Source organism: Cavia porcellus, unplaced genomic scaffold (assembly GCF_034190915.1).
Source record: "Cavia porcellus strain 051 isolate PalLab524CR breed Dunkin Hartley unplaced genomic scaffold, mCavPor4.1 scaffold_26, whole genome shotgun sequence".
Classification (NCBI taxonomy): Eukaryota; Metazoa; Chordata; class Mammalia; order Rodentia; family Caviidae; genus Cavia; species Cavia porcellus.
The window spans coordinates 20,142,015-20,165,472 of record NW_026947509.1 but is presented as its reverse complement, the minus strand read 5'-3'; the positions used below and the strand labels follow the sequence as shown (position 1 = coordinate 20,165,472).

Genomic DNA, 23,458 nt, shown 5'->3' with positions numbered 1-23,458 from the left:
AAACATGTTTGAGGCAAAAATTTTTAGCAAGAAAAATTGGATTTAAGTTTGGTAATTTGAATTCTAATTCAGCTTTAATTAAGTTAAACTGCAAATTACTAAACACCAAGTTTTTATTTCTCTCTCTCTCTCTTTTTTTTTTTTTTTGAGATAGGGTCTCACTATGCAGTTCAGGCTGGCCTTGAGCTCACTTTGTATCCTAGGCTTGTCTCAAACTTGCAACAATCATCCTACCTCATTTTCCAGAGTGCTGGGATTACAGGAGGGTGCCACCACACCTGGTTTAAATACCAACATTTTCATGTAACAAAGTAAAGAACTGAATAAGATTATCTTTGTTTATAAAGGCCTATCAATAGTTTCTTACAGCATAAATTTTCTATTTTAGCCTATTTTAAATTGATACTTAAATTTATTATTTTGAATTAACTGAAATTTCAATCACAATTATTTTTCCAATAGATGGCTCAGGGTTAGCTATATATTATTAACATTTTTAATTAGAGGATACTTTAGTTTCTAGCATGAAACAGATACTATTTATTCCTGGTTTATTTGTTTATTCTTATATATAATTGATGATGTTATTTTCAAAACAAGTACTACTATTTATTTACTATTCATTTCTTTCAACACACAGTCAATACAAGACCTAGAAATATTTTTCTCAATTCTTCAGAAATTTTTTCTATCACAACCAAGTATTTTGAGCTGAAAAACCAAGAAATGTGGCATGAGAATATGTACATTTATACTGAGACTTTATATGCTCTTTTATTTTCAGTTTAGAAATCATCGATGAGAGCTCTTTTGTAAAAAAGAAATATATAAAATATCACAATGAATAATGAAGAGAAATTGAATTGATTTCCTTAATCAAAAGTAGCATATTTTAGATAATTTATCTATAAATAATTGCCAATATTTATGGTATAAATTAATTGTGTGACAATTCAAATAATGTCTGGAACTAGAATGCTGTATGGTACATTATGAGATCATTTTTTCTTAAGCACAGTGAGGCAAAATGTTTCAGAGATAAAATTCTATTTATAATAACATGTAATTCATCTAATGTACAGTGTCTATTTTTGATTTTTGTTCTGTGTGATAATCTTCTAGCATTTATTTCTTCATCTATTGCTGTTTTAAATTCATTTCCTTCATAATTTTTCCAATTTGTCTTCCAATCTTTTCTCCTTATCTATGAAGCAAGTAACAGCTGTCTATATATTCCCAGCAGAAAAGCTTTTCATTTTATACCAGACTTATTTTCCTAAAAATTATACTTCAGCCCCCTACAAAACTGTCATATGAATTTGAAGACTTTCATCTCCAGTCCCACCAGAGCCTTACTTCTGTTTAAAGCTCTATGTCAAAACTTCACTCCTCACAGTATCATTCCTTAGGGCCCTGCAGCCTCTTTTCCCTGTAGATTCTGCCCTGATTTTATAAAAGTAATCATGTCCCTCTTCAAGTCTTCTGTAATAGTCCCTTATATATGTGACTGACTCCACAGAAATCTCTGTTTCTCATCTCTTTATTTCTCCATGTCTCCTGAACTCAATGTCAATTATGTACTACGTTACATCCCTAAATTTCTGTTAAAAAAGGAACTACACTTGCAAATAAGTTCTTCAAGGAAGTAATGTGAAACTAAACCATAAGGATAGAGTTTGGAGATCACAGAATTCATGTTCTTATGAGAACAAAAAGAACTCTGGCTCCTATTTGGTAAGGAGCTTGACCATATGCAATATAGCAAATAGAGGGGATTTCCTTTTACCATCTCTTTGAAGGCAAATATTGTTATCACTGTTTTGCTTTGTTCTGATTAATTATATTGCTCTAGTCAATATTCTGTTTTGGTAAGTTCTATAATGTTCTGTATTTGGTTTGATTTTTCTATACCTGATGGAATGGACAACTATTGTGAAGATAGTGAGATATAGTATGGTACCTATTACTGTTATCCCAGTAACCTGCTGTGATTTTCTGTACCAGTTTCACTGCACTGTCTCAGTTGGCTTTGCTCTGTCTTGTTCGGTTGTATTTTGCTACCTTCAAAATAATAAAAATTAAAATTGGACTAATAAATACAAAAAAGAACAAAAAGAGACATTAGTGGATTTGCACAGAGGGAAAGCCATGCGAGGACACAGCAAAGACATAGCCCTCCACACATCCACATCCAGAAGGAAGGCTGCTCCAGAAACAGGCTGCGTTGGCATTTTGACTTAGTTTTCCTGTCTCCAAAAATGTCATAAAATACATTTCAGTGGCTTGAGACACCAGCCTGTGGTGCTGTCTTATGGCAACCTGAGCAGAAAGTCTGATGAGAGATGTCTGAATAAAACTGCTAACGAAATCATCTTGCTTTTCTTACATCAGTGTCAGATATGTTTTATGCTAATGTAGGGAGAGTTACTGGTTATTTCTATTTGCTCAAACAACTGTAGAAACAACAACAAAAATTAGTAGAAGCTGTTGCTTAAAACTTTTAGATTTGACTGAAATAGCAAGTGCTCACCAATTTTCCTCATCTTTTCACAAGCTATCTCTTGGATTCTTTCACAAGCACATTTTTCTTTATTGCATCTGTGTTTCCCAGGCTTTCTCTGTTCTCACAGGAGAGACAAATCTGATGTAAATTTTTTATGTGGTACCAAAAGCATAGGCCACAAAAACAAAATTAGACAAATGGTATTGCATCAAACTAAATAGCTTCTGCACAGAAAAAGACACAATCAATAGAATGATAAGATATTCTAGGATAAGGGGTAAAATATTTTCAAGCACACATAGACAAGAAGTTGAAATCCAAAATATGTGAGAAATTCAAATAAATCTACAGCAAGAAAGGAGTCCACTCTAAATGCATAAAAATTGAAATAGATATTTCTCAAAAGAAGGCATAAATGTTACCAACATGTATGTGAAAAAAACAGTTACCAGCACCAGTTATCTAGAAAAGGTAAATAAAATCCTCAGTGAAATATCCCCTCCTTCCTGCTAGGATGCCTGTTATCAAAAAGAAAAAAGCAAGTGTGGGAGAAAAGGAATACTTACATCCTGTTGGTGGCAATTTAAATTATGTGAGTCGTGTAACCATCATAGAAACAATATGGAATTTCATAGAAATTACTTAAAATAGAACTATTATGTGATCCAGGAGTCCCACTTCTAATCAGCATCCAAAGGAAGTGATATTAGTGTGTTGAGAGGATAGATACAAGCCTCTCCTCAGTACAGCATCAGCCTGAACAAGGACATTTGTATTTGGCCTATGTTATCTTTTTTTTTTTTTTTTTTTTGGTCTTTTTCATTTTTATCGGTACCAGGGATCGAACTCACGACTGCCTGCTTGCAAGGCAGGCGCTTATGCCGCTGAGCTAAATCCCCAGTCCCCGGCCTATGTTATCTTACTCAACTAATTTTGCTTCTGATGTAAGTTGACTGCAATAATATCTTTGTATCATGGAAAAAGATGTGAGTAAATACTCAGAACTTTTGTTGCTTTTGTATTTTTTCACTTATGCAACAACTTGTACATTCAATTTGTCACACAATTTCATTTTTATATTATTTAAAACTGTCTGGTCAGTGCATCTTCCAACATTAACACAGGGGCTATGTCTCTGAATTAAAAGTATGCTGTAACTTTGGAGCTTAGAAAAATATATGTTACCCTGTACATATTCTAAATTGGCTGAAAGAATGAGTTGGCTACAATGATGATTTACACATTGTGCCAATGAATTGAAAAGCTTCTCATACATAAGAATTTGGGGTAAATTTGGTAGACATAATGAGTACTCCCTGCTACAATTATAGTAAGAGGGCTGTCAGACTCTCTTTAACTTCCCAAGTTAAACTTGGTCTCAAAAATTTGAACACATGATACTTCACTCTAATGCTTCACTATTAATGATATTAGTATTTGTTTGAAAAAGCTGTCTGATCTTTAAAGAACAAGAATTCTTTTTCATCTTCTTCTGAAAAGAAAACGCAAAAGGAACAATATGCTCAGGATCAGAGGATAAATATTGAAGGTCAAAATTTTAGATTATACATCTTTAATGAGCTCTGAGTGCAGAGCAAATACATTCCTCTAATAACCAAGATAATATGAAAAATTAGATGGTCACTGACCTTTTCTAGCCAATAAAATTAAGCATTGTGATCCTATAAATAATTAATTTCAATGTAAAACTAGATCAGCTACTTTAGTATCTAATTCCAGTGTTATTATTGTTTCACCATTAGTGAAGACACTTAAAGTTAAAATGTTTGCATTATGCACAATCTCTAAAAAGTAAATTCTCTATACTGCATTTGAATATTGCAAGGATCTGTAGTTAGAAGTCTTGGCTTTACCTTTGATAGCTATATAATTTATGGAGAATCACTCATTCATCTATAAAACTGATGTGGAAAATTGACAGTTGATTAAAAAAGAACCTGGCAGGCACATAAGCATTTTAAATATTACATTAAATTAAAGAATGTGTTAAATACTAAAAATAATGTGGTCAGTTTTAGGGATTGTCTTAGCTACTTTTTACTCATCACTGAAACAAAATACCTGATGCACCAGGTTAAGAAAGGAAAGGTGTATTTCTTACAGTTTTTGGAGGTTTCAGTCCATACTCAGTTGGCTCCAAAGCAGTGTGGCATGGCAGGGCCGCAGTTCATGGCAGCTGCAAACAGCAAGGCAGACACCAGCAAAAGAGTGAGACACACCTTCTTCTTGCCATTACATTACATCCTGGTTCCACCCCTATGTGGGTGTAGCACTGACACCATCAAGCACTAGATAATGAACTAATCACAAATGCACAGTGCAAATTCATGAGGCCTGGGGGCCACAGTCATAAACCATCACAGGGATTAACTCTAAAATTGAGAACAAATAATAGTGTAGTATTAGATATAGTTTGGAGATAATACAGTAAAGTTCTTCCATTTTTATAGGAAAAATGTTATATAATTCATAATCCTCTAATAAATTAAGGGCAGAAGGAAATTTAGAATGAACATTAGACTTTGATTTTTTACCCTAAATCAGATTTATCATACTTACACTTAAATGTTATTAAATATAACCATCCTTTTTAAGTGTTTGAATGATATCAATACATTGCTAATTCTAAAACTATAGGGAGTCAACTTAAATATTTTAACGTGTAAGTTATACAAAATATACGTTAATATAATATATTATTTTTCTCTGGACTATTTAGAAACTCACTTTTTGGTGAAGATAAGTCATCAGTATGATGAATTTATTTTTACATAATGAAATGACATTGTAGTCTATTCATTTATCCTGTTGGAAGAAATTGTTTATTTGCTATTTATAAACTGAGTTAGCCATTTTATGAAATTAAGTAGAATACTGTTCAATGTGACTCTGACTTTTAAACACAGTAGGGAGATGATTTTTTATGCTTTATTAACTTTTTTGTTTTCATGAGAAATTGGGAGACTAGAAATATTGAAAGTATATATTTTAGAAAACAAATTTGCTTCATAAATTCTTGAAATTTTCTTAACAGTTACCTAGAATTTTCCTTTAGAGAAATTCCTATCTAATAATTCCTAACAAATAAGTTCAAGCAATCTTCAAAAGTTGCGAACTAATATATTTTATAAAATATATGTTATATTTATATTTATATGTAATATAGCTTATGGAAAAACTTACATGTCTACAAATAAAACTATACAGCTATAGAATTACAAAGTTGATTATACTAATTATACTTTTGCACATCAGACTTATTCATAATGTTAAATTTTGTGAAAATGCATTTATATTTCAGGGATAAAACTAAAAAAGAATGACAAATGTACCAATGAAATGACAACAATTCAAATACAAGATTCAAGAATCTCTAAAAATCGATGACTGCATTTTGTGTTATGAGAAATTGCCAATATTCCACATGTAAAAAAATACCACTTATATTTGTCAATTGGGGAAAAGAAATCATGGTCACATTTGATATTTGAATGGGTGGAAACAAAGGCACCAACTTAGAATTCTTTTAGGAGTATAAATCTCAAATTTCCTAAGCAAAGTTGGAAAATCATAGCATAAAAAAACCTTTAAACATATAATCATCTCGTAATTCTAATTATGTTTTAATTTTAACAATTATATTGATACAAAATTATGGTAAAGTGTCTTATAAAATGTTGCATATAATCACAAGAAAGTTTTTGAACTTTGAAGGAAGATCATTATGTTCTTTTTAGAGAACAGAAATTTGTAAAAGTCAAGGAATAATGCAAACAATTTCAGATAGTAGGCCAAGTAATAATTCAAATACAAGGATGTACTGAACACTGTGATGAACATTTAAAATTAAAAATTTGTTAAAGAAAAAGACATTCTCACTAGTCACCATCAAAATATTCTTCGCAAAAGCACTTATCCACTCGTGGTCACATTCTGAAACAGTTCTGGATGTCTTATTTTTGAATGTCTTTACAAGATATGGTGCAGGTCATGAGTTCAATCCCCAGGACCTAAAAACAAACAAACAAAAAAATACAATAACACTGCCATCCAACAGAGAGGAGCTAACGAAAGCACTATAGTATGTACTCATCCACTTCACCCACTGCATCAGGCACTGTGCAAGTTCTGGCTCCCCCTCAGTCATAATGGCCATGACATTAAACGTTTTGAACTGATTCAGGACATCAAGGCAGCCATCACAGTGCAACAAAAGACAGTCAGGAAAGAAAACGCTCAGAACTGCTTCACAGAGTGACAAAAATGATGAAATAAGTGTATTTTAAAAGAGCAGGGGCATTCTGGAGGGAGTTAATGTGAATATGTTTTTTACAGTAATTTTAAAAATGTAAACCCATACATCCTCTTTATAGACTTCTCTGATACTGGAAATAACATCATCAACTAAACATTTTTACCATTGCTGAGTAAAGAAAGCACATGATGGGAGGTTTGTATCTTTCTTTATTAAACAAAGAACACTGCATAGTGTACAAGAAATTTGGAAACTGCCTTTGTGTGGACACAAAGATTTCAGACAAGATGGTAGAGTAACAAAATCATGTGAAGAGCTCTTCAAAAATTGATATGGTTATTACTGTACCCTACAGATAACAGGATCAAATACTGACAACTCATAATTGTTACAAATTTAAAAATGATTCATTTGTTCAAGTATGTCCAATATTTTTAATATTTTGTTGAATGTACTATATTTGGTTCAGTAACTTATTCTTAGCATATATGTAATTTCTAGAAACATTATTCTCCACTTACCTAAATGTCTGTCCTCGTGCCTATGCTACATAATCAGGATCAACTATGTCTCATAATGTATTTTGAAACCAAATAACATGAGCTTTCCACTCTGGTACTTTTTCCAAATTCTTTTAACTCATCTAGGTCTTTAATTTTATAATAAAAATCAGATAAACAATTTTTCATTTTTTCTTTTGAGAAAGAGATACATAGGTTAGGTTTCTTCTTTTACTGATATGGTTACCTATAATATCATATTATATATCTAGTGTATATCTGTCTGCTCTCTGTGTGTTGCTAAATATAATTATTTCATATGATTTTAATGAAATATTCCTGTTTTAGGAATTCATTACTTTATCTATTGACTGCATGTTGCTTTATATAATTATTTGATATAAGTCTTAATGAAATATTCCTGTTTGGCAACAGTAAATGTAGATTACAGCAAATAACCTTGTTGAAATGACCTCAGCATATTAGAGTTCAAAAACAACACTTAAAATACACTCAAAGATATGTCTCAATACTGTGTGGAAACAACATTTGGCTTACATGATTGGAAAATGTATAATTTAATTAGTTAAATAATTATATCTTAGGTTTTCTATTTTCAAAGCAAGATACAATTAATCAAAATATGGTATTTGTATAAAGATTTACAATGGAACAGGGGAGTAGATAACGAGATATGTACTCATTTCTACTAGGAAATACTTAGTATGAAATAGTGCTTTTCAAGCTTGCACTGAATGGCAGAAACTTTCTGTTGGTCTAAACAGAAAAGAAACTTTTTAAATTTTATTCTTTTTTGTCCACAGATACGACCATGGAGGGATTCAGGCAGCTTGTTCACCCACACTCTTGGTAAGCATCTGTAACTCAGGCCAGGAGAACAGAGCTCTACATTTCCTGCCATGGAGGGATTCAGGCAGCTTATTCACCCACCCTATTGGTAAGGGTCTGTAAAACGGGCAAGGAAGAGAACAGAGCTCCAGAGGTACGGCCATGGAGGGATTCAGGCAGATTATTCAACCCTCCCCCCTTGGTAAGTGTCTGTACCGCGGGCCAGGAGGAGAACAGAGCTCCACAGTGCCAGCCATGGAGGGATTCAGGCAGCTTATACATCTGCCATCTTGGTAAGCCTCTGCAACTGGGGCCAGGAGAACAAGAGAGCTCCAGAGTTCCTGTCATGGAGGGATTCAGGGAGCTTATTCACCCCCCCCCACCCTTGGTAAGCATCTGTAACATGGGCAAGGAAGACAACAGAGTTCCAGAGTTCCAGTTATGGAGGGATTAAGGCAGTTTATTCACCCACCCTCTTCGTAAGCATCTACAATCCCGGCCAGGAAGCCCACAGAGCTCCAGAGCTCCTGCCATGGAGAGATTCAGGGAGCTTATTAACCCCCGACCCTCTTGGTAAACTTCTGTAACACGAGCAAGGAAGAGAACAGAGCTCCAGAGTTCCGGCTATGGAGGGATTCAGGCAGCTTATTCGCCTGCCCTTTTGGTAAGAGTCTGGAAAGCCGGCCTGAAGGAGAACAGAGTTCTAGAACTCCTGCCATGGAGGGATTCAGGCAACTTATTCACCCATCCTCTTGGTAAGAGTCTGCAACGCGTGCTAGGAAGAGAACAGAGCTCCAGAGTTATGGCCATGGAGGGATTCAGGCAGATTATTCAGTGCCCCTCTTCCTAAGTGTCTGTAACACGGGACAGGAAGACAAGAGAGCTCCAGATTTGCGGCCCTGGAGGGGTTCAGGCACCCTCCCTCTTGGTAAGTGTCTGTAACACGGGCCAGGAGGAGAACAGAGCTCCAGAGTGACTGCCAGGGAGGGATTCAGTCAGATTATTCACACCCCCTCTTGGTAAGTGTCTGTAACACCTGTGAGGAAGAGAACAGAGCTCCAGAGTTCCTGTCTGGAGGCATTCAGGCAGCTTGTACACCCGCCCTCTTGGTAGCCTCTGAAATGCCGGCCAGGAAGAGAACAGAGCTCAAGAGCTCCTGCCATGGAGGGATTGAGGCCGATTATTCAACTCCCCCCCCCCACTTGATAAGTGTCTGTAACATGGCCAGGAAGAGAACAGAGCTCCAGAATTTCAGCTAGGGAGGGATTCAGGCAGACTATTCACCCACCCTCTTGGTAAGCATCTGCAAAGTCATCCAGGAGGAGAACAGAGCTCCAGAGCTCCTGCCATGGAGTGATTCAGGCTGATTGTTCACGCCCTCCCCCCAGTTGATAAGTGTCTGTGACAGGAGCCAGGAAGAGAACAGAGCTCCAGAGTTTCGGCTAGGGAGGGATTCAGGCAGCTTATTCACCCGCCCTCTTGGCAAGCATCTGCAAAGTCAGTCTGGAGGAGAACAGAGCTGCACAGTTCCAGGCATGGAGGGATGCACGCAGCTTATTCACTTGCCCTCTTGGTAAGCATCTATAACGCGGGCCAGGAGGAGAACAGAGCTCCAGTGTTCTGGCCATAGAGGGATTCAGGCAGATTATTCACCCGCCCTCTTGGTATGTGTCTGTAACAGGGGCCAGGAAAACAGAGCACCAGAGCTCCTGTCATGGAGGGATTTAGGGAGCTTATTCACCCACCATTTGGTAAACATCTGCAAAGCCGCCCAGGAAGAGAACAGAGCTCCAAGCTCCTGCCATGGAGGGATTCAGGCAGATTATTCACTCCGCCCCTTGGGAAGGCTCTGCAACATGGGCCAGGAAGAGTATGGAGCTCCACAGTTCTGGCTACGGAGGGATTTAGGCAGCTTATTCACCCACCCTCTTGGTAAGTGTCTGTAACAAGGGCCAGGAAGAGAACAGAGCTCCAGAGTTACAGCCACGGAGAGATTCAGGCAGCTTAGAAGAGAACAGAGCTCCAGAGTTCTGGCCATGGAGGGATTCAGGCAGATTATTACCACCCCCCCACCCCGTAACTGTCTGTAACAGGGGCCAGGAAGAGAACATAGCTCCAGAGCTCCTGTCATGGAGGGATTCAGGAAGCATATTCACCCCCTCTCTTGGTAAGTGTCTGTAACTTGGGCCAGGAGGAGAACAGAGCTCCAGAGTTCCGCCCATGGAGTGATTCAAGCAGCTTATTCACCCACCTTCTTTGTAAGTGTCTGCAAAGCCAGCCAGGAAGAGAACAGAGATCCAGAGCTCCTGCCATGGAGGGATTCAGGCAGCTCATTCACCTGCCCTCTTGGTAAGCATCTGCAATGCCATCCAGGAAGAGAACATCCTGCCATGTAGGAATTCAAGCAGATTATCTGCAATGCGGGCCAGGAGGAGGACAGAGCTCCAGATTTCCAGCCATGGAGGGATTCAGGCAGCTTATTCACCACCCCCCCCCCTTTGTAAGCATCTGCAATGCAGGCCAGGAGGAGAACAGAGCTTCAGAGATCCAGCAATGGAAGGACTCAGGCAGCTTATTCACCGCCTTCTTGGTAAGCACCTGCAGCTTGGGCCTGGAGAAGAACCATTACCTGTGTGCCAACTTCCGCGCAAGCTGAAAATCAAATACCCTTCTCCCACCTGCCCTCTACCCCCTTACCTACTGGGGATAGATATTTCAACATCTCTTGCCAGGATTACCATATACAGTATAGCAAATATGGGGGATTTCCTTCTATCTTTTGTTTGAAGGCATAGGTTTTTTTTTCACTTTTTGTTATATTTCTTTTGCTCTATTCAGTATTCTGAATTGATTTTACAATGTTCTATTTTTGGTTTGATTTTACAATACTTAATTGACTGGATAGCTATTGTTAAATTAAAGAGATATACCATAGTACTTAGTACTATCCCAGTATCCTACTGTGAAATCCTGTACCAATTTCACTGCATTGTCTCGATTGGCTTTGTTCTGTCTTGCGCTGTTGCTACTTTCAAAATTTTGCTACTTTCAAAATTTTAAAAAAATACATGTTAAGACCCATCCATGTGTAAAATCTATAAACAGTTTATGAGTACTGATCTTATGACAATTGATGAAATGAACACATACTTTGAAGAAAAGGAGACACTAAAATAGCCAGTGCTGATCCTGGGGTGCATAATGTGAAACCCAGCAATAGTGTTATTCTTTGTTCAGAGTGATATTAGCCTGCTTGGGTTTATTCAAAGTCAACATAATTGAAGATATGGGTAACTGCATATATGTTTAAGTGTAGAGGATTGATAGCCATATTTCTAAGTTTTTGTTGGATAGTTGAACAGAACTAGTTACAATCTCACTGTTTGAATTCCCACTTTATATGCTCCAATTTAGTATCTTAAATAACTATTTGTAAGAAGACAATCTGTAATCATCAACTAGTGATTTCTTACTGTTTATTTTTCTTTGAAATTATGTATTATTTCTACCCGTTTTTTGTTTTTTTAGTCTTTCTTTAAATTCAGTTTTAAAAAGAAGACACTACAGTACCCAGTGCTGATCATGGAGTGTCATGAAGTAAAATCCAGCAATACTATTATTCTTTGTTCAAAATGATTTTAACCTGCTTTAGGTTGTTTAATCTAAACATAAATGAAGATATGGGTAACTGCATGTATGTTTACATGTATAAGATTGAAACCATGTTACTAAGTTTTTGTTGGACAGTTGATTAGAACTTTTTTCAGTCTCTGTTTGAATTCCCACTTTACATGTTCCATTTTTGTACCTTGAACAGCTATTTGTAAAACGACATCAACTAGTGATTTCTTACCCTTTTTTTCTCTGAATGTATGTACTATTTCTACCTATTTTGTTTTGTTTAATATTTCTTGAAATAAAAAAAATTTATTCTTTTCCACATGTGTGTGTGTGTGTGTCTGTGTGTGTGTGGGATGTGTGTGTTACTAGTGACTGAACCCAGTGCCTTCTCAATGAGGTATATCTGTTGCTGTCTGTCTATCTATCGATCTAGTCTGTCTATCCAGAAAATGGGTCTCACTAAGTCACCAGGTTACAATTCTCCTCCCTGCCTTCCCACAGCACTGAAATTACAAGTGTGAGCCGCCATACATAGTTACCAAAATGTCATTCTTGATTGCTTTGTTTTTTTAAACTTCCCATTTGTCCTTAGACAAATTCTATTAGCTTTACCTTCAAAATATATCCTAGGTATGAACTTTTATCCACTTCTATTGATACATTGTTATATGTAGCTCGACTACTATCAATGATTTAGCTGTTCATTCTTCTCAATTCATTTTCATCATTTCTATGATTCTAATAAAATGTTATAAAATATAAAATATTTCTTATAAAATATTTCATTAAAAATTAAATTCAAATATTGTCTGCAGCCTATATTTACTATATTTGACTTGTATCTGTGTGCCTGGTTTTATTGCCCATGACCCTCCCTATATATTTCAGCCACAATATTCAGCTACTTTATCTGTTGAAATGGCTCTTCTCAGCCTTGGATATTGGCCTTTGGTGTGTGTGTGTGTGTGTGTGTGTGTGTGTGTGTGTGTGTGTCTGTAAACTCTTTACATAGATAACTACAAGGAGTTTTTGAGTTTGTATCTCTTCTAATTTCAACATTACTTAGCTGCCTGATCTCTACAATAGCTGCTTCTATCAAAATCCTGATTAGAAACCTAGTCCAGTGTCTGTGTGTCTGTAACCACAGATACTTGGAAGCTAAGGCAGGAGGATCATGAGACACAAACCAGCCTGGGCAGCACAACATGACCTTGTCTCGACATCAAGAAGCCTTATTAAATATCTTTATTGTGTCACATGAGACTTGAAAACAACATATATACCCTTTAGACTACATATGGGGGGCAAAACACCTAAAACTGAAAAGTGTATTTGGCTCACGTTTTAGAAGGTCCAGTCCTCAGTCAGCTGGCTCTAAAGCAGAAATGGCACAGAGAAAGGAAATAGAAGAGAAAAATTGCTCAGCCCTTGGTGTCCAGGAAGCAGAAAGAGAAAAAGGAGGAACTGAGAATATTCTTCCAGGTCACACTCAGTGATACTTTGCTTCATAGCAACCGCAGCTCTGACACAGCGTTTTTCAACAAATCCATCAATGAACAAATCACTTGTGACTACAGTATCCCCTGATCCAGTCAACTCCCAAAAGTCCTGCCTCTAGGTCCATGAGGCTTTGGGGGACCTGTTTTATCTATATCTAAATTTACCTGTATCTATATTTAACTCACCTATGTTCATACCCAGAGGTAAAATTATTTTCAATTGTCATTAGCTTTACTTGATATAGGCAAACTCAGTGGGAGCAGGCAGTTTTGATTATGGAGTACACATTGTAGATAGAGAAAACACAAAGAATTTCAAGCAAAAAGCCTCAATTGGAAAGACAAAACTCTGCTACCTTGTTTAACTGTTGGCCTTATGTGTTTTAGGTTATTTCCACATAGGATATTCTAGGTATAGTAAAAACAGAGATCTATTTAAGAAGGGTAAACAAGTGCTATCAATATACTAAACTAACTTGGTTAGCTAATTTTTCATAAAATAAGACACACAATTACTCAGTATTATGGGTCAGATGCTAAATGCATTGTAAAAAGTTGTCTGCAATTTATGCCCTTAAATGATTTTTATGACCATTTTAGTTGTTAGCAGAATGTAAGTACTCACAAAGCAACTAAGCAAATAAAAATGTTTTAATCACATTTATATTTAATGATGTCTCTTTATAGCTTGAAATAACTACTTCAGAGTTTCAAAATGTATCATCTGTCTTGAATTTTTGAAACTCTTGTGAGGTATTCTAATGGATTTTTAAAAGCACACTCCATAGGATTTTCTAACTTCTACAAATTCCATATTCACAATACAAAATTTTGGTTGTTCAGAGTTTTTTAAATTACCTAATTATTCATCATTATCTATAAAAATGTAACAAATATCATATCATATTTAATACAGAATTTAAAAAATATTTTCCAGAAGACCTTTCAAAGTAAACAAAATTGCATTTGTTATTAATTATGTTACAGATTTGCCAATTAGTTTTCCAAAATGATTGCCTGTGTAAGCTGAAGTTAATAGTTATTAGGGGAAATTTACTTAAAATGAGGAGCAGCTCAGAGTGTCCTGAAGTCAATACAAAAGCAGTAGGATATTGCAAAAGCACAGGATCCCATTCAGCTGTTGGGCCACCTGAGCATCCAAGCCTCAGGGACTCCCATGACTACAGGCTGCCTCTGCACTGACCAGCAGCTACCGACAACATTTCTGAGGGTCTCACTAAAATGTGAAAGATTCTATGCAAAAAATGCAGGCTATACATCATTATTCAGGTGATTTACAAAATTGCCAGTGTTTTAATGTCTTTATAAGTAGGTTAATTCGTCCTTGTTATACTACTATTTTTTTGTAAGCTACATGTATTTTTTCACTCTTCTAGACATCATTCCCTTACTTCTCGACTATAGGAAAAACATTCTTTCTTTCCTCCTTCAAACTGAAGGGAAAACTGATGGGTGCACTACCAGCACTGTAATTTTTACACATTTTATTATTTAGAACTATTTATGTGGTGTAACAGGAAACACACCCAGTACTATAATTCAAATTCATAATAAGGAGCTGGCTTATTTGACTGAGATGAAAATAAGGAGCACCCATGGAATATAGCTATTTGAAAGTTGAATGTTTCACAAAGCCTGATGTATAAAAGTACTAAGTACCTTTTAATATATGCTAATTGAACTTAACTACAAAAATGGCTCAGGAATATAAACAATGTACTCTGAGATCTCTTTGGGATGTCAATTCAGTCTTATCACAAAAAATATTCTAGGAAATCATTTTCATAAGAAATCTGTATAGCTCTAATAAAATAATGAAAATAAGTGGCAGAAGCACCATTTTATGTGAGAAATACAAAAGTGATAATGGTTGCCAATCATTCCTTAACTGAATGAGAAAATATTTTCTTTATGTGCTTACATTATTCTGAGATTTTAAGTGAATAATTAAAGCTGTCTTTCTTTTATTTAAAAAACCTCTTATTAGAGAATCAAACTAGCCATGGTTTGTTGATATAGACTTAATGGAAGACACTTCAAATGATGTCAACAAAGCACCTTTTAAAATTTAAAAGTAATTACTCTGTTGTTGCTATAGCGATTGTTACAAGAGTTTACACATTTGCCAGGTAACAAATGTCACAGATATCCTTGGTTTTCCTTTCTACAATAGTTAAAGCAATATTTTTCCAAGTAAGTCTCAGATATAAGTAGTATACAACATCCTGTGGAGCATTAAGGGTGGGCCCTCTACTGACATATATTGGGTAGAAGGTTTTGAGTAAGAGGTATCTTCCTATTAATGTAAAGCTAAATATGCTATAAGGTATCACTAAGCCACATGAATAAGTGATGAAAAGAAAATTAATCACCTATCATGTTCAAATAATCTTCCATGAACATGTTGATTTCAAGACTATTTTTCTGGATTTGACACTCACCAAGAGCAGCTACAAATTCCCTCAGATCAGAGACTCCTCCCATTCCATTCTTCAGTTAGTTTTTGGATTCTTCTGATATTTCAAGGAATACTCCTCAACACTTTACTTTGTGATCACTAAAATTTGGGTAAAACAGAACAGACTTATCAAGAAATAACTATATAAATGCATTTAAAATATGTGCTTTTTTTCACATGTAAAACATGTTTGTGATTTCTTACTAGCAGAAAAAGAAAGTGCAACTCTACTATGCAAAGATTATGTTTTTGTAAGATGGCGGGCCTCCCCTCATCATGCACGTCCCCATCCCGCGCCCCTGCCTACTCACTCACTCCTTCCTGCCCTCCCCGCAGCGCTGGGCTAGCCGGGTTCCCCTCAGTCTCTCATGAATATTGAGCGGCCCCTGTTGTATTTCCCGAGCTCCATTGCAGAAGCCGAGGCTCACCATATGTCTTAGTTACTTTATGCTCGTCGCTGAGACAAAATACCTGAAGCCCAAAGTTGGGAAAGGAAAGGTTTATTTCTTACAGTTTTTGGAGGTTTCAGTCCACACTCAGTTGTCTCCAAGACAGGCAGGCATGGCTGGGCTGCAGTTCATGGCGGCAGCCAGCAGCAAACTGGAACCAGCAAAGAGAAAAACACACCTTCTTCCTGCCATTACATCACATCCTGGCTCCACCCCTATATGGGTGGAGCACTGACACCATCAATCCAAGCACTATACAATGAACCATCACAAATGAACAATGCAAACTCGTGAGGCCTGGGGGACACAAACATAAACCATGACACCATATTGTGTGGTGGCACTAGGGGCTGCAGCAGCTGATCCCAGAGTCTCAATCCAGCTGTGGCAAGTGGAGCCCTGGGCTGGAGCAGGAGCCAGCAGGTGCTTACACCACTGAGCTAAATTGCCAGCCTTGCGGGAGAACATGGCAGATAGATAGCAGCAGTTTCAGAGGCTCTCTGAGAAACTGCACTTAAAATCCAGGAATGATGCTGGGCGAGAAATCCTAAGCAAGGGGAGATATACTTTGCTGACCCAGGAACAAACTAAACTAAGAGAAACCAACTGGAAACACAATCCTGGTGATATAAAAGGAACAGAATAAGGTCTCAGCACGGAAGCTGGACCCTGCACCACTGGAGGCTGCAATTTGAATTTCCTGCAGCCACTGCTACATCCCAATAGGCATGGCAAGGAGAGAGGCGTGAAAGCTCTGAGAGTGGGAAATGGTGAATGGAGTTGAGAGCGGGCCTGGCTGGGAGCTCTGCATTGACTTGTGGTGAGTGAGCGGATCAGGGACCCTTCCATAGAGTAGGAGGCTTCAGCAAAGGGCATACTGGGACCAGGTGGGCTGGCCGGGACAAGATGCTGCAGTGACTTCAGTCACATATTCCCCTTTCAAGCAGGATTGGTGGGGAGTACCTGGCCTGTGTGACGCCACTGACTAAGACCCAGTAGGCTAGCCCAAACCAGGTCCCAGCACCTGGAGGTGCATCCTAGCAGTGAAGGCTTTGGTAGGTTGACCTGGAGGAGCGGTCCCAGCAGAGACTGCCCAGGTCTGTGTCTCCCTAGCACACTGCAGTGGGTGGGAACAATTCAAACAAGCTGTAACTGACAAAGACAGAAACTGGGCCTCCTACATACACTTGTAAAAAGGAGCAGAAAATATGGGAAGAGGGAGCAACAAGAAAGGGTCCTCAGTCCCTAATCCTGAGAAACATGCAATATTGGACATGGCACCAATAAACATAAAGCACTATTTCCAGAGCCTCATAGACGAGTTCAGGAATGAAGTTATTCATGATGTGAAGCAAGATATACGTAGAATAGTTACAGAAATGCTAAGCACCACCCAAGAAAGAACAGATGGAGGAATGGAAGGACAGAAAAAAAGGGGAGAATTGTTTGATGGAGAAAATAGAAAAAACATAGAATACGTGAAGCAGGTTCAGAGAGATTACCAGGAAACTAAAAACTCTATAGAAAACTTGCATAACAGCTTGAAAGAAACTGATTATCTGACAGAAAGTGATTATCTGAAAGAAACAGATTATCTGAACTGGAGAGCAGATTTGTAATATGGGAGCATGAAATGAAAACTTCTTAAAAATAACAAAAAAACAAGCAGCAACAATACAAAGGCTAGAAGATGATAAGAGGATCTATAATTTAAGAATTAAGAACATAAAAGAAGAAGTAGGGACACAAACAAATGGACTACAAAAGCTATTCACAGAAATAATCCAAGAAAATTTCCCTAATTTAGCAAATGGTAAAGATACTCAGATGTATGAGGCATACAGGACCCCAGCCACCTACAACCCAAACAGAGCTACACCCAGGCATATAATAATCAAAATTCCAGAAATCCAATATAAGAACAGAATATTACAAGCCATCAGAGACAAGAAACAGATCACTTACAAAAGAACACCCATCAGATTTACAGCAGACTTCTTGGCACAAACCATCAAATCACGAAGAATGTGTGTGTGGGGGGGAAATAATTCAAGCTTTCAAAGATAATAACCTCCAGCCAAAATTGATATATCCTGCACAACTGTCCCTAGAAATTGATGGAAAAACAAGGTGCTTCCAGGATAAAGAGGAACTGGGGGAATTTTCAACCACCAATTCAACTCTACAGAGAATACTGCAGGATACTCTAAAAAAGGAAAATATCAAGATTCCAGAAATAGTAGCAGAGAGGCCACAATGAATGGAGCAGAAAGCAAAATGAAGAAGACAAACTGACAACAAATGATAGAAAAAGATCTCAACAGAAATGAGGCAGAGAAGATTAGATGATAGGAACAGCTATTTTGGAGAAAACAAGACATCATAATAGCTAGTGCTGATTTAGTATCATCTTGTTTTGAAGTCCCATCAAACATGTATTTTTCTGTCTCCATTGGTCTTAAAAGGTTGTATCTTATTGGATTTTATTATATATGATAATATAAGTAAAAACTTTTATAGACAAGGAGATTATACAGAAACCATTGTTCATTTTCTGTTAATAAGTTCTAAATACCCTGTAACAATGTCATTCTCTTGAATGGTTTTAAAGTGTCTTGATATGTTTGGTGCTACAGTATACGAAGTTATACTCAAAGATTTCAAGGAAAGAGACACTATGGTAACTATTTTTACATCAGGATATCTTGTGGTGAAACACTATTTTGCTTAAATGGTTATGTTTTGACCTGCCCTGTTTTGTTGTTATGCTCTCTTTTATCTCAATCCCTTTTTTAAATTATTTATTTGTTCTTTTTATTTTTTGAATTAAGGGAAAAATAAATAAAAAATAGCAGGATACATTATAGTAACCTATTTTCATTTCCTATTAACTTGACTTGAAATCCTGTATTGCCCTCACCATCTTGTTTTGACTGATTTTGCCCTATTCTGCTTTGCTTGATAGTACCAAGTTTGAAAGTATAGGCAAAAGTGTGAAGACAATAAGATTCATTATGACGCCCATTCAGGTTGACTATTATCTGCTTTTAAAGTCCTGTAATGTCTCCAGTGCTTTGGTTTTATTCTTTACTGTTTTGTTCAATTTTATTATAACTGGCAATTCTTCTTAAAATAGCAAGAGGCAATATGGTAACCATTGTTAATCACCTTATATTTTGTTTTTACATTATGTATTATGTCCATCCTTTTGATTTGACTGACTCTGTTCTGATATGTCGCATTTGGTTTTACTCTCTTCAAAGAAAGTAATAAGAACTATGGGAGTAATAAAACCCAAAATGTGTAATTGTCATTGTACAAAAGAAAAGAAAAGAAAGTGCTCTAAAGTTTATAACTGCATATATGTTTAAGTGTATAGGATAGATAATCATGTTGCTGAGTTTTTTTGGATCATTGAGCAAAACTCTTTGCACTCTCACTGTTTGAAGGTCTACTTTGTGTGCTTCAATTTTGTGACTTGAGCAACTATTTCTAAGATGAGAATATGTAATCTAGTAACTAGTGATTTTTTACTGTTTATTTTTTAAATTTTGTATTACTTGTTCCCTTTTTCTTTTTCTACTTAAATAAAAAAATAAAAATAATAGAAGTTAAAGACATTAGTAAAATAAAAGTCTCACATGCTGTAGGAAAATCTGAGGAATATACCTTGGATATTCTCTGTTTATAAATTTGATATCAAATACAGAGAGTCTACCTCATTCTGAGTTGTATTTACCATGAATATAATCCTGAAACAAGAGGATAAGGAAACAAAAAATTTATGAATGGTTAGGAGATATTTTTCCCAGACTGTAAAAGTGTACATAGTTGATATGCAAAGGAATCCATCGACACTAGATATTAGCCTTTCCATAACCACCCTAAACTAAGCTTTTGTCTTGTCAAAAGGGATGGAGAGTCTCCTTCTTACCATTTCTTATCAAAATTATTACCTGAAATGAAATATGGCACTGGAAAATCAACAAGTATGTTTATAAACATGACATTTGTCTGCAACACTTTTCACAAAAATAAGTCCAATGTGGTCATTAGCATCTTCCATGAACATGTCAGTTGACTGGAACTTGTGCTTATAACCAGAGGAGGTGGAGTGGGAATTAGTATTTTCAGCTCTGGTTCATGAAAACCTGTGGCTGACAGTCTGATTGAAAGAGTGTCTGTGCTGGGCATTCTTTAGGTCGAAAAGGAAGAAGCCATTTCTACCTCTGAAGACTAGTTGCAGCTACTGAGTGGTGGGTACTTTGTCAGGAAACAGACCTTTATTTGCCAATATGTCAGGGACTTTGTGGACTTCTAAAGTCAAATGAGAAAGAGCTTGAGGAGTAGTAATTACACACTAGAAAGGCAAGTGCAACATTACTTGAATTCCAGCTGAGACAGTTCATGAGAAATGTCCTCCAGAAAGAGGAGATGGGTAAGGAGAGAAGCATGGATATTGCTTCCATTGTTCTCTGGCTTAGCGTTTACATATCTTCTAATTCTCCAGATTCCTGGAGATCAGAACATCCTGTTTGCACCTTCTACGCAGGCTTTAGTTCGCTTGCATATAGTGCCGTATTTCCTTTTCTCTCCAGCAGGGGACTGCTACATGGTCTCCAGTGTACACTGATATCTGGGCACTCTTCCTTTCTGTCCTCCGTCTTCTAATTCTTCTTCACCTTCTCAACCAAACCCTTTACCTTAATTGCCTTTTTGCAATTTTTTTACTGGAGTAATTAAAGCCCTACTATGTATAATATTACTACTATTGTTATTTCTAAATAGTAGATTTTTCACTTAACATGGCAATTAAAAAGGAAAAGTATGTCTCTGGATCTCAAATAACTAGCATGAAGAAGAGTTTATTTCAACTACCAGGTCCTTTAATTTATAAATATAATTTGTAAATAGTGTCTTGTAAAGGTTTCAAATGCTTCTAATTAGATTGTATTATTTTAATATCAAGCAATTCATTATCTTGGTGACAATAAAATTTTAAATAGAATTCAAATTTATGATACCAAAACTGTCATTTGAACTTTGAATTTTGAGAAATATTTGACGATCCAAATGAAATTTTCCAATGAGGTTTTCTCTTACAAGATAAAGTCTTGCTTATTTAATCAGCTTATTTAATTAATTTTAATTTAGACAAATCTTCCTAAAAGAAATCTGCAATGAAGATGAGTAACCTGCTTTTACAAATAGTAAATTCTTAAAACTTGACCTCATAATTTATTATGTGTTATTTTATAACAAATCATTGAGATGAAATTGAAATTTCAAAGGAGAAATTGAATCTTAAAAGGCCTTGACTATTGTGGTAACTTATAATTCTCCTTTGAAACTTAATTCTATACATCAGTAGCTATAAAACATAATCAATTACCTGTTCTGTGTGTCAGTGTAGGATGAAGATTAGTGAAAGCCAATATCTACTCAACTGTGGAAATTTTATGGCTCAATTAAAGAGCCATTACAGCATTGTTTTGAACCAGGACAATTTTTAGGACATTTTTTAGGACAAAGGGAATTTTTTAGGACAAACCTAATTACATCTGAGGCAATTATTTACTGTGGTACAGAACTGTAAGCATACAGTTTTCTTGGTAATAAGAAACATAAGAAATGAAGATTCAGAAATCTTCAGAATTTTTTTCTAAATCATGACAGTGAAATCTAAGGAAAGTGCTTGTAGCTGCAACTGTCAGGCACCTCCTGAGAAGTATAAGAAGTATTTCTCCATGCATGAAGGGTACTATTTCAGGTCATTCATTAAATGTATTATGTTCTTGAAACGTATTCAGTTATTTTTTAGTCCTTTTACACATATATTCGTTTATATTCATATTTATTTTATTCATTAAATGTGAAATTGGGCCTTGTTTTAAACTCAGTTTTAAATGACAAAGAGAACAAAGCTCCCAAAAGTTAGGTTGACTATATTTTCTACTCAAATAAAGTTAATAAGTATATTTAGTAGTAAATCTTACTTGCTTGAAAGTCATTAAATTACATGTTTTCTCTCTGCAAATACTTTATAGTAAGGTAAATGCTAGAGTCTTTGTCTTCACTAATAACACATGATAATTGAGAAATTTTCTTTACTTGGGGAAGAAGAATTGCATGACTATTATTAAGAAGGGGATTTCTAAATAGATAGAAAAATAAACTGGTAGGCATGGGGCACAGGTCTAGCATACAATTTGGTAGATGATGTTTACATAATTATTTCAAAACCCAGGCATAAAGATCACTGTGACATCAATATAAATTTGATAATATAAAGGAAAAAAGTGTTTTTAAAAAATTTTTATTTAAAAGGAAAAAGAGAAAAACACAGAACAAAACAAAGCGGTGTAAGGGTACACGTAATACAGAACTACAAAAAAAAAAAAGACAGTAAGAAATCACCAGTTAATAGATTACACATTATCATCTTAGAAACAGTTGCTCAAATCATAGTATCAAAGAATACAAAGTGGACATTCAAACAGTGAGACTGCAAACAGTTGTGTTCAATGATCCAACCAAAAATATTAATATGGTCAGCTATTTAACACGCCTAAACACACTTGCTGTTGTATCCTTTAGAGCTCTTTCTTTCCCTCTCTTTTTTACAACAAAATTTACACATTTTGGCTTTTATTACTCCTTAGTTCTTATTACTTTTTTGGGTGGGAGAGAATAAAGTCAAAAATGGCAAAACAAAGCTGTCAGTCAAAACCAAGGATAGATATAGCACATGATGTAAAACAGAGTACAAGGTTATCAACAATGGTTATCAACGATGTCTCTTGTTTCCTTAAAAAGAATTGTCTATCTCATTAGATATTATAAAGTTGAACAAAACAGTAGAAAACAAGATCAATAAAACGTAGGCATTGTAAACATTACAGGACGTCCAAAGGAGACAATAGTCAAACCAGCATGGGCATCTTAGTGAATCTTATTGCCTTCAAAGTAGTGGCCTATACCCTCAAACTTGATACTATCATACCGAATGCAACAGAGTCTAATCAGTCAAAACCAGATCGTGGGAGTATTACAGGACTTCAAAACAAGTTAATAGGAAATCAAAAAAAGTTACTATTATACCTCCTGCTAATTTAAAAAAAATTTCCCCTTAATTAAAACTAACATAAGAAATAACGAAATAATTTTTTTAAAGAATAAGGGAGAGATTGAGATAAAACAGGACATAACAATATAACAATACGGGTCAAAGCATGACTGTTTCAGCAACCTAGTGCTTCACCACCAAATAACCCGACTTAAT

The 23,458-nt window shown here is 36.0% G+C and overlaps 2 long non-coding RNA genes across 2 annotated transcripts; one reads left to right on the top strand and one right to left on the bottom strand.

Moving 5' to 3' along the window:
• Window positions 1-843: 843 nt before the first annotated feature.
• On the bottom strand, window positions 844-15,963 carry LOC134473211 (uncharacterized). The gene is made up of 3 exons (XR_010043347.1): window positions 15,711-15,963; window positions 6,411-6,534; window positions 844-4,700 (listed from the first exon to the last, which is right to left on the bottom strand). It is a non-coding gene; the product is annotated as an uncharacterized LOC134473211 (long non-coding RNA).
• Window positions 9,497-12,068, top strand: LOC134473111 (uncharacterized). Its single transcript, XR_010043223.1, has 2 exons — window positions 9,497-9,701; window positions 9,810-12,068. It is a non-coding gene; the product is annotated as an uncharacterized LOC134473111 (long non-coding RNA).
• Window positions 15,964-23,458: the final 7,495 nt, after the last annotated feature.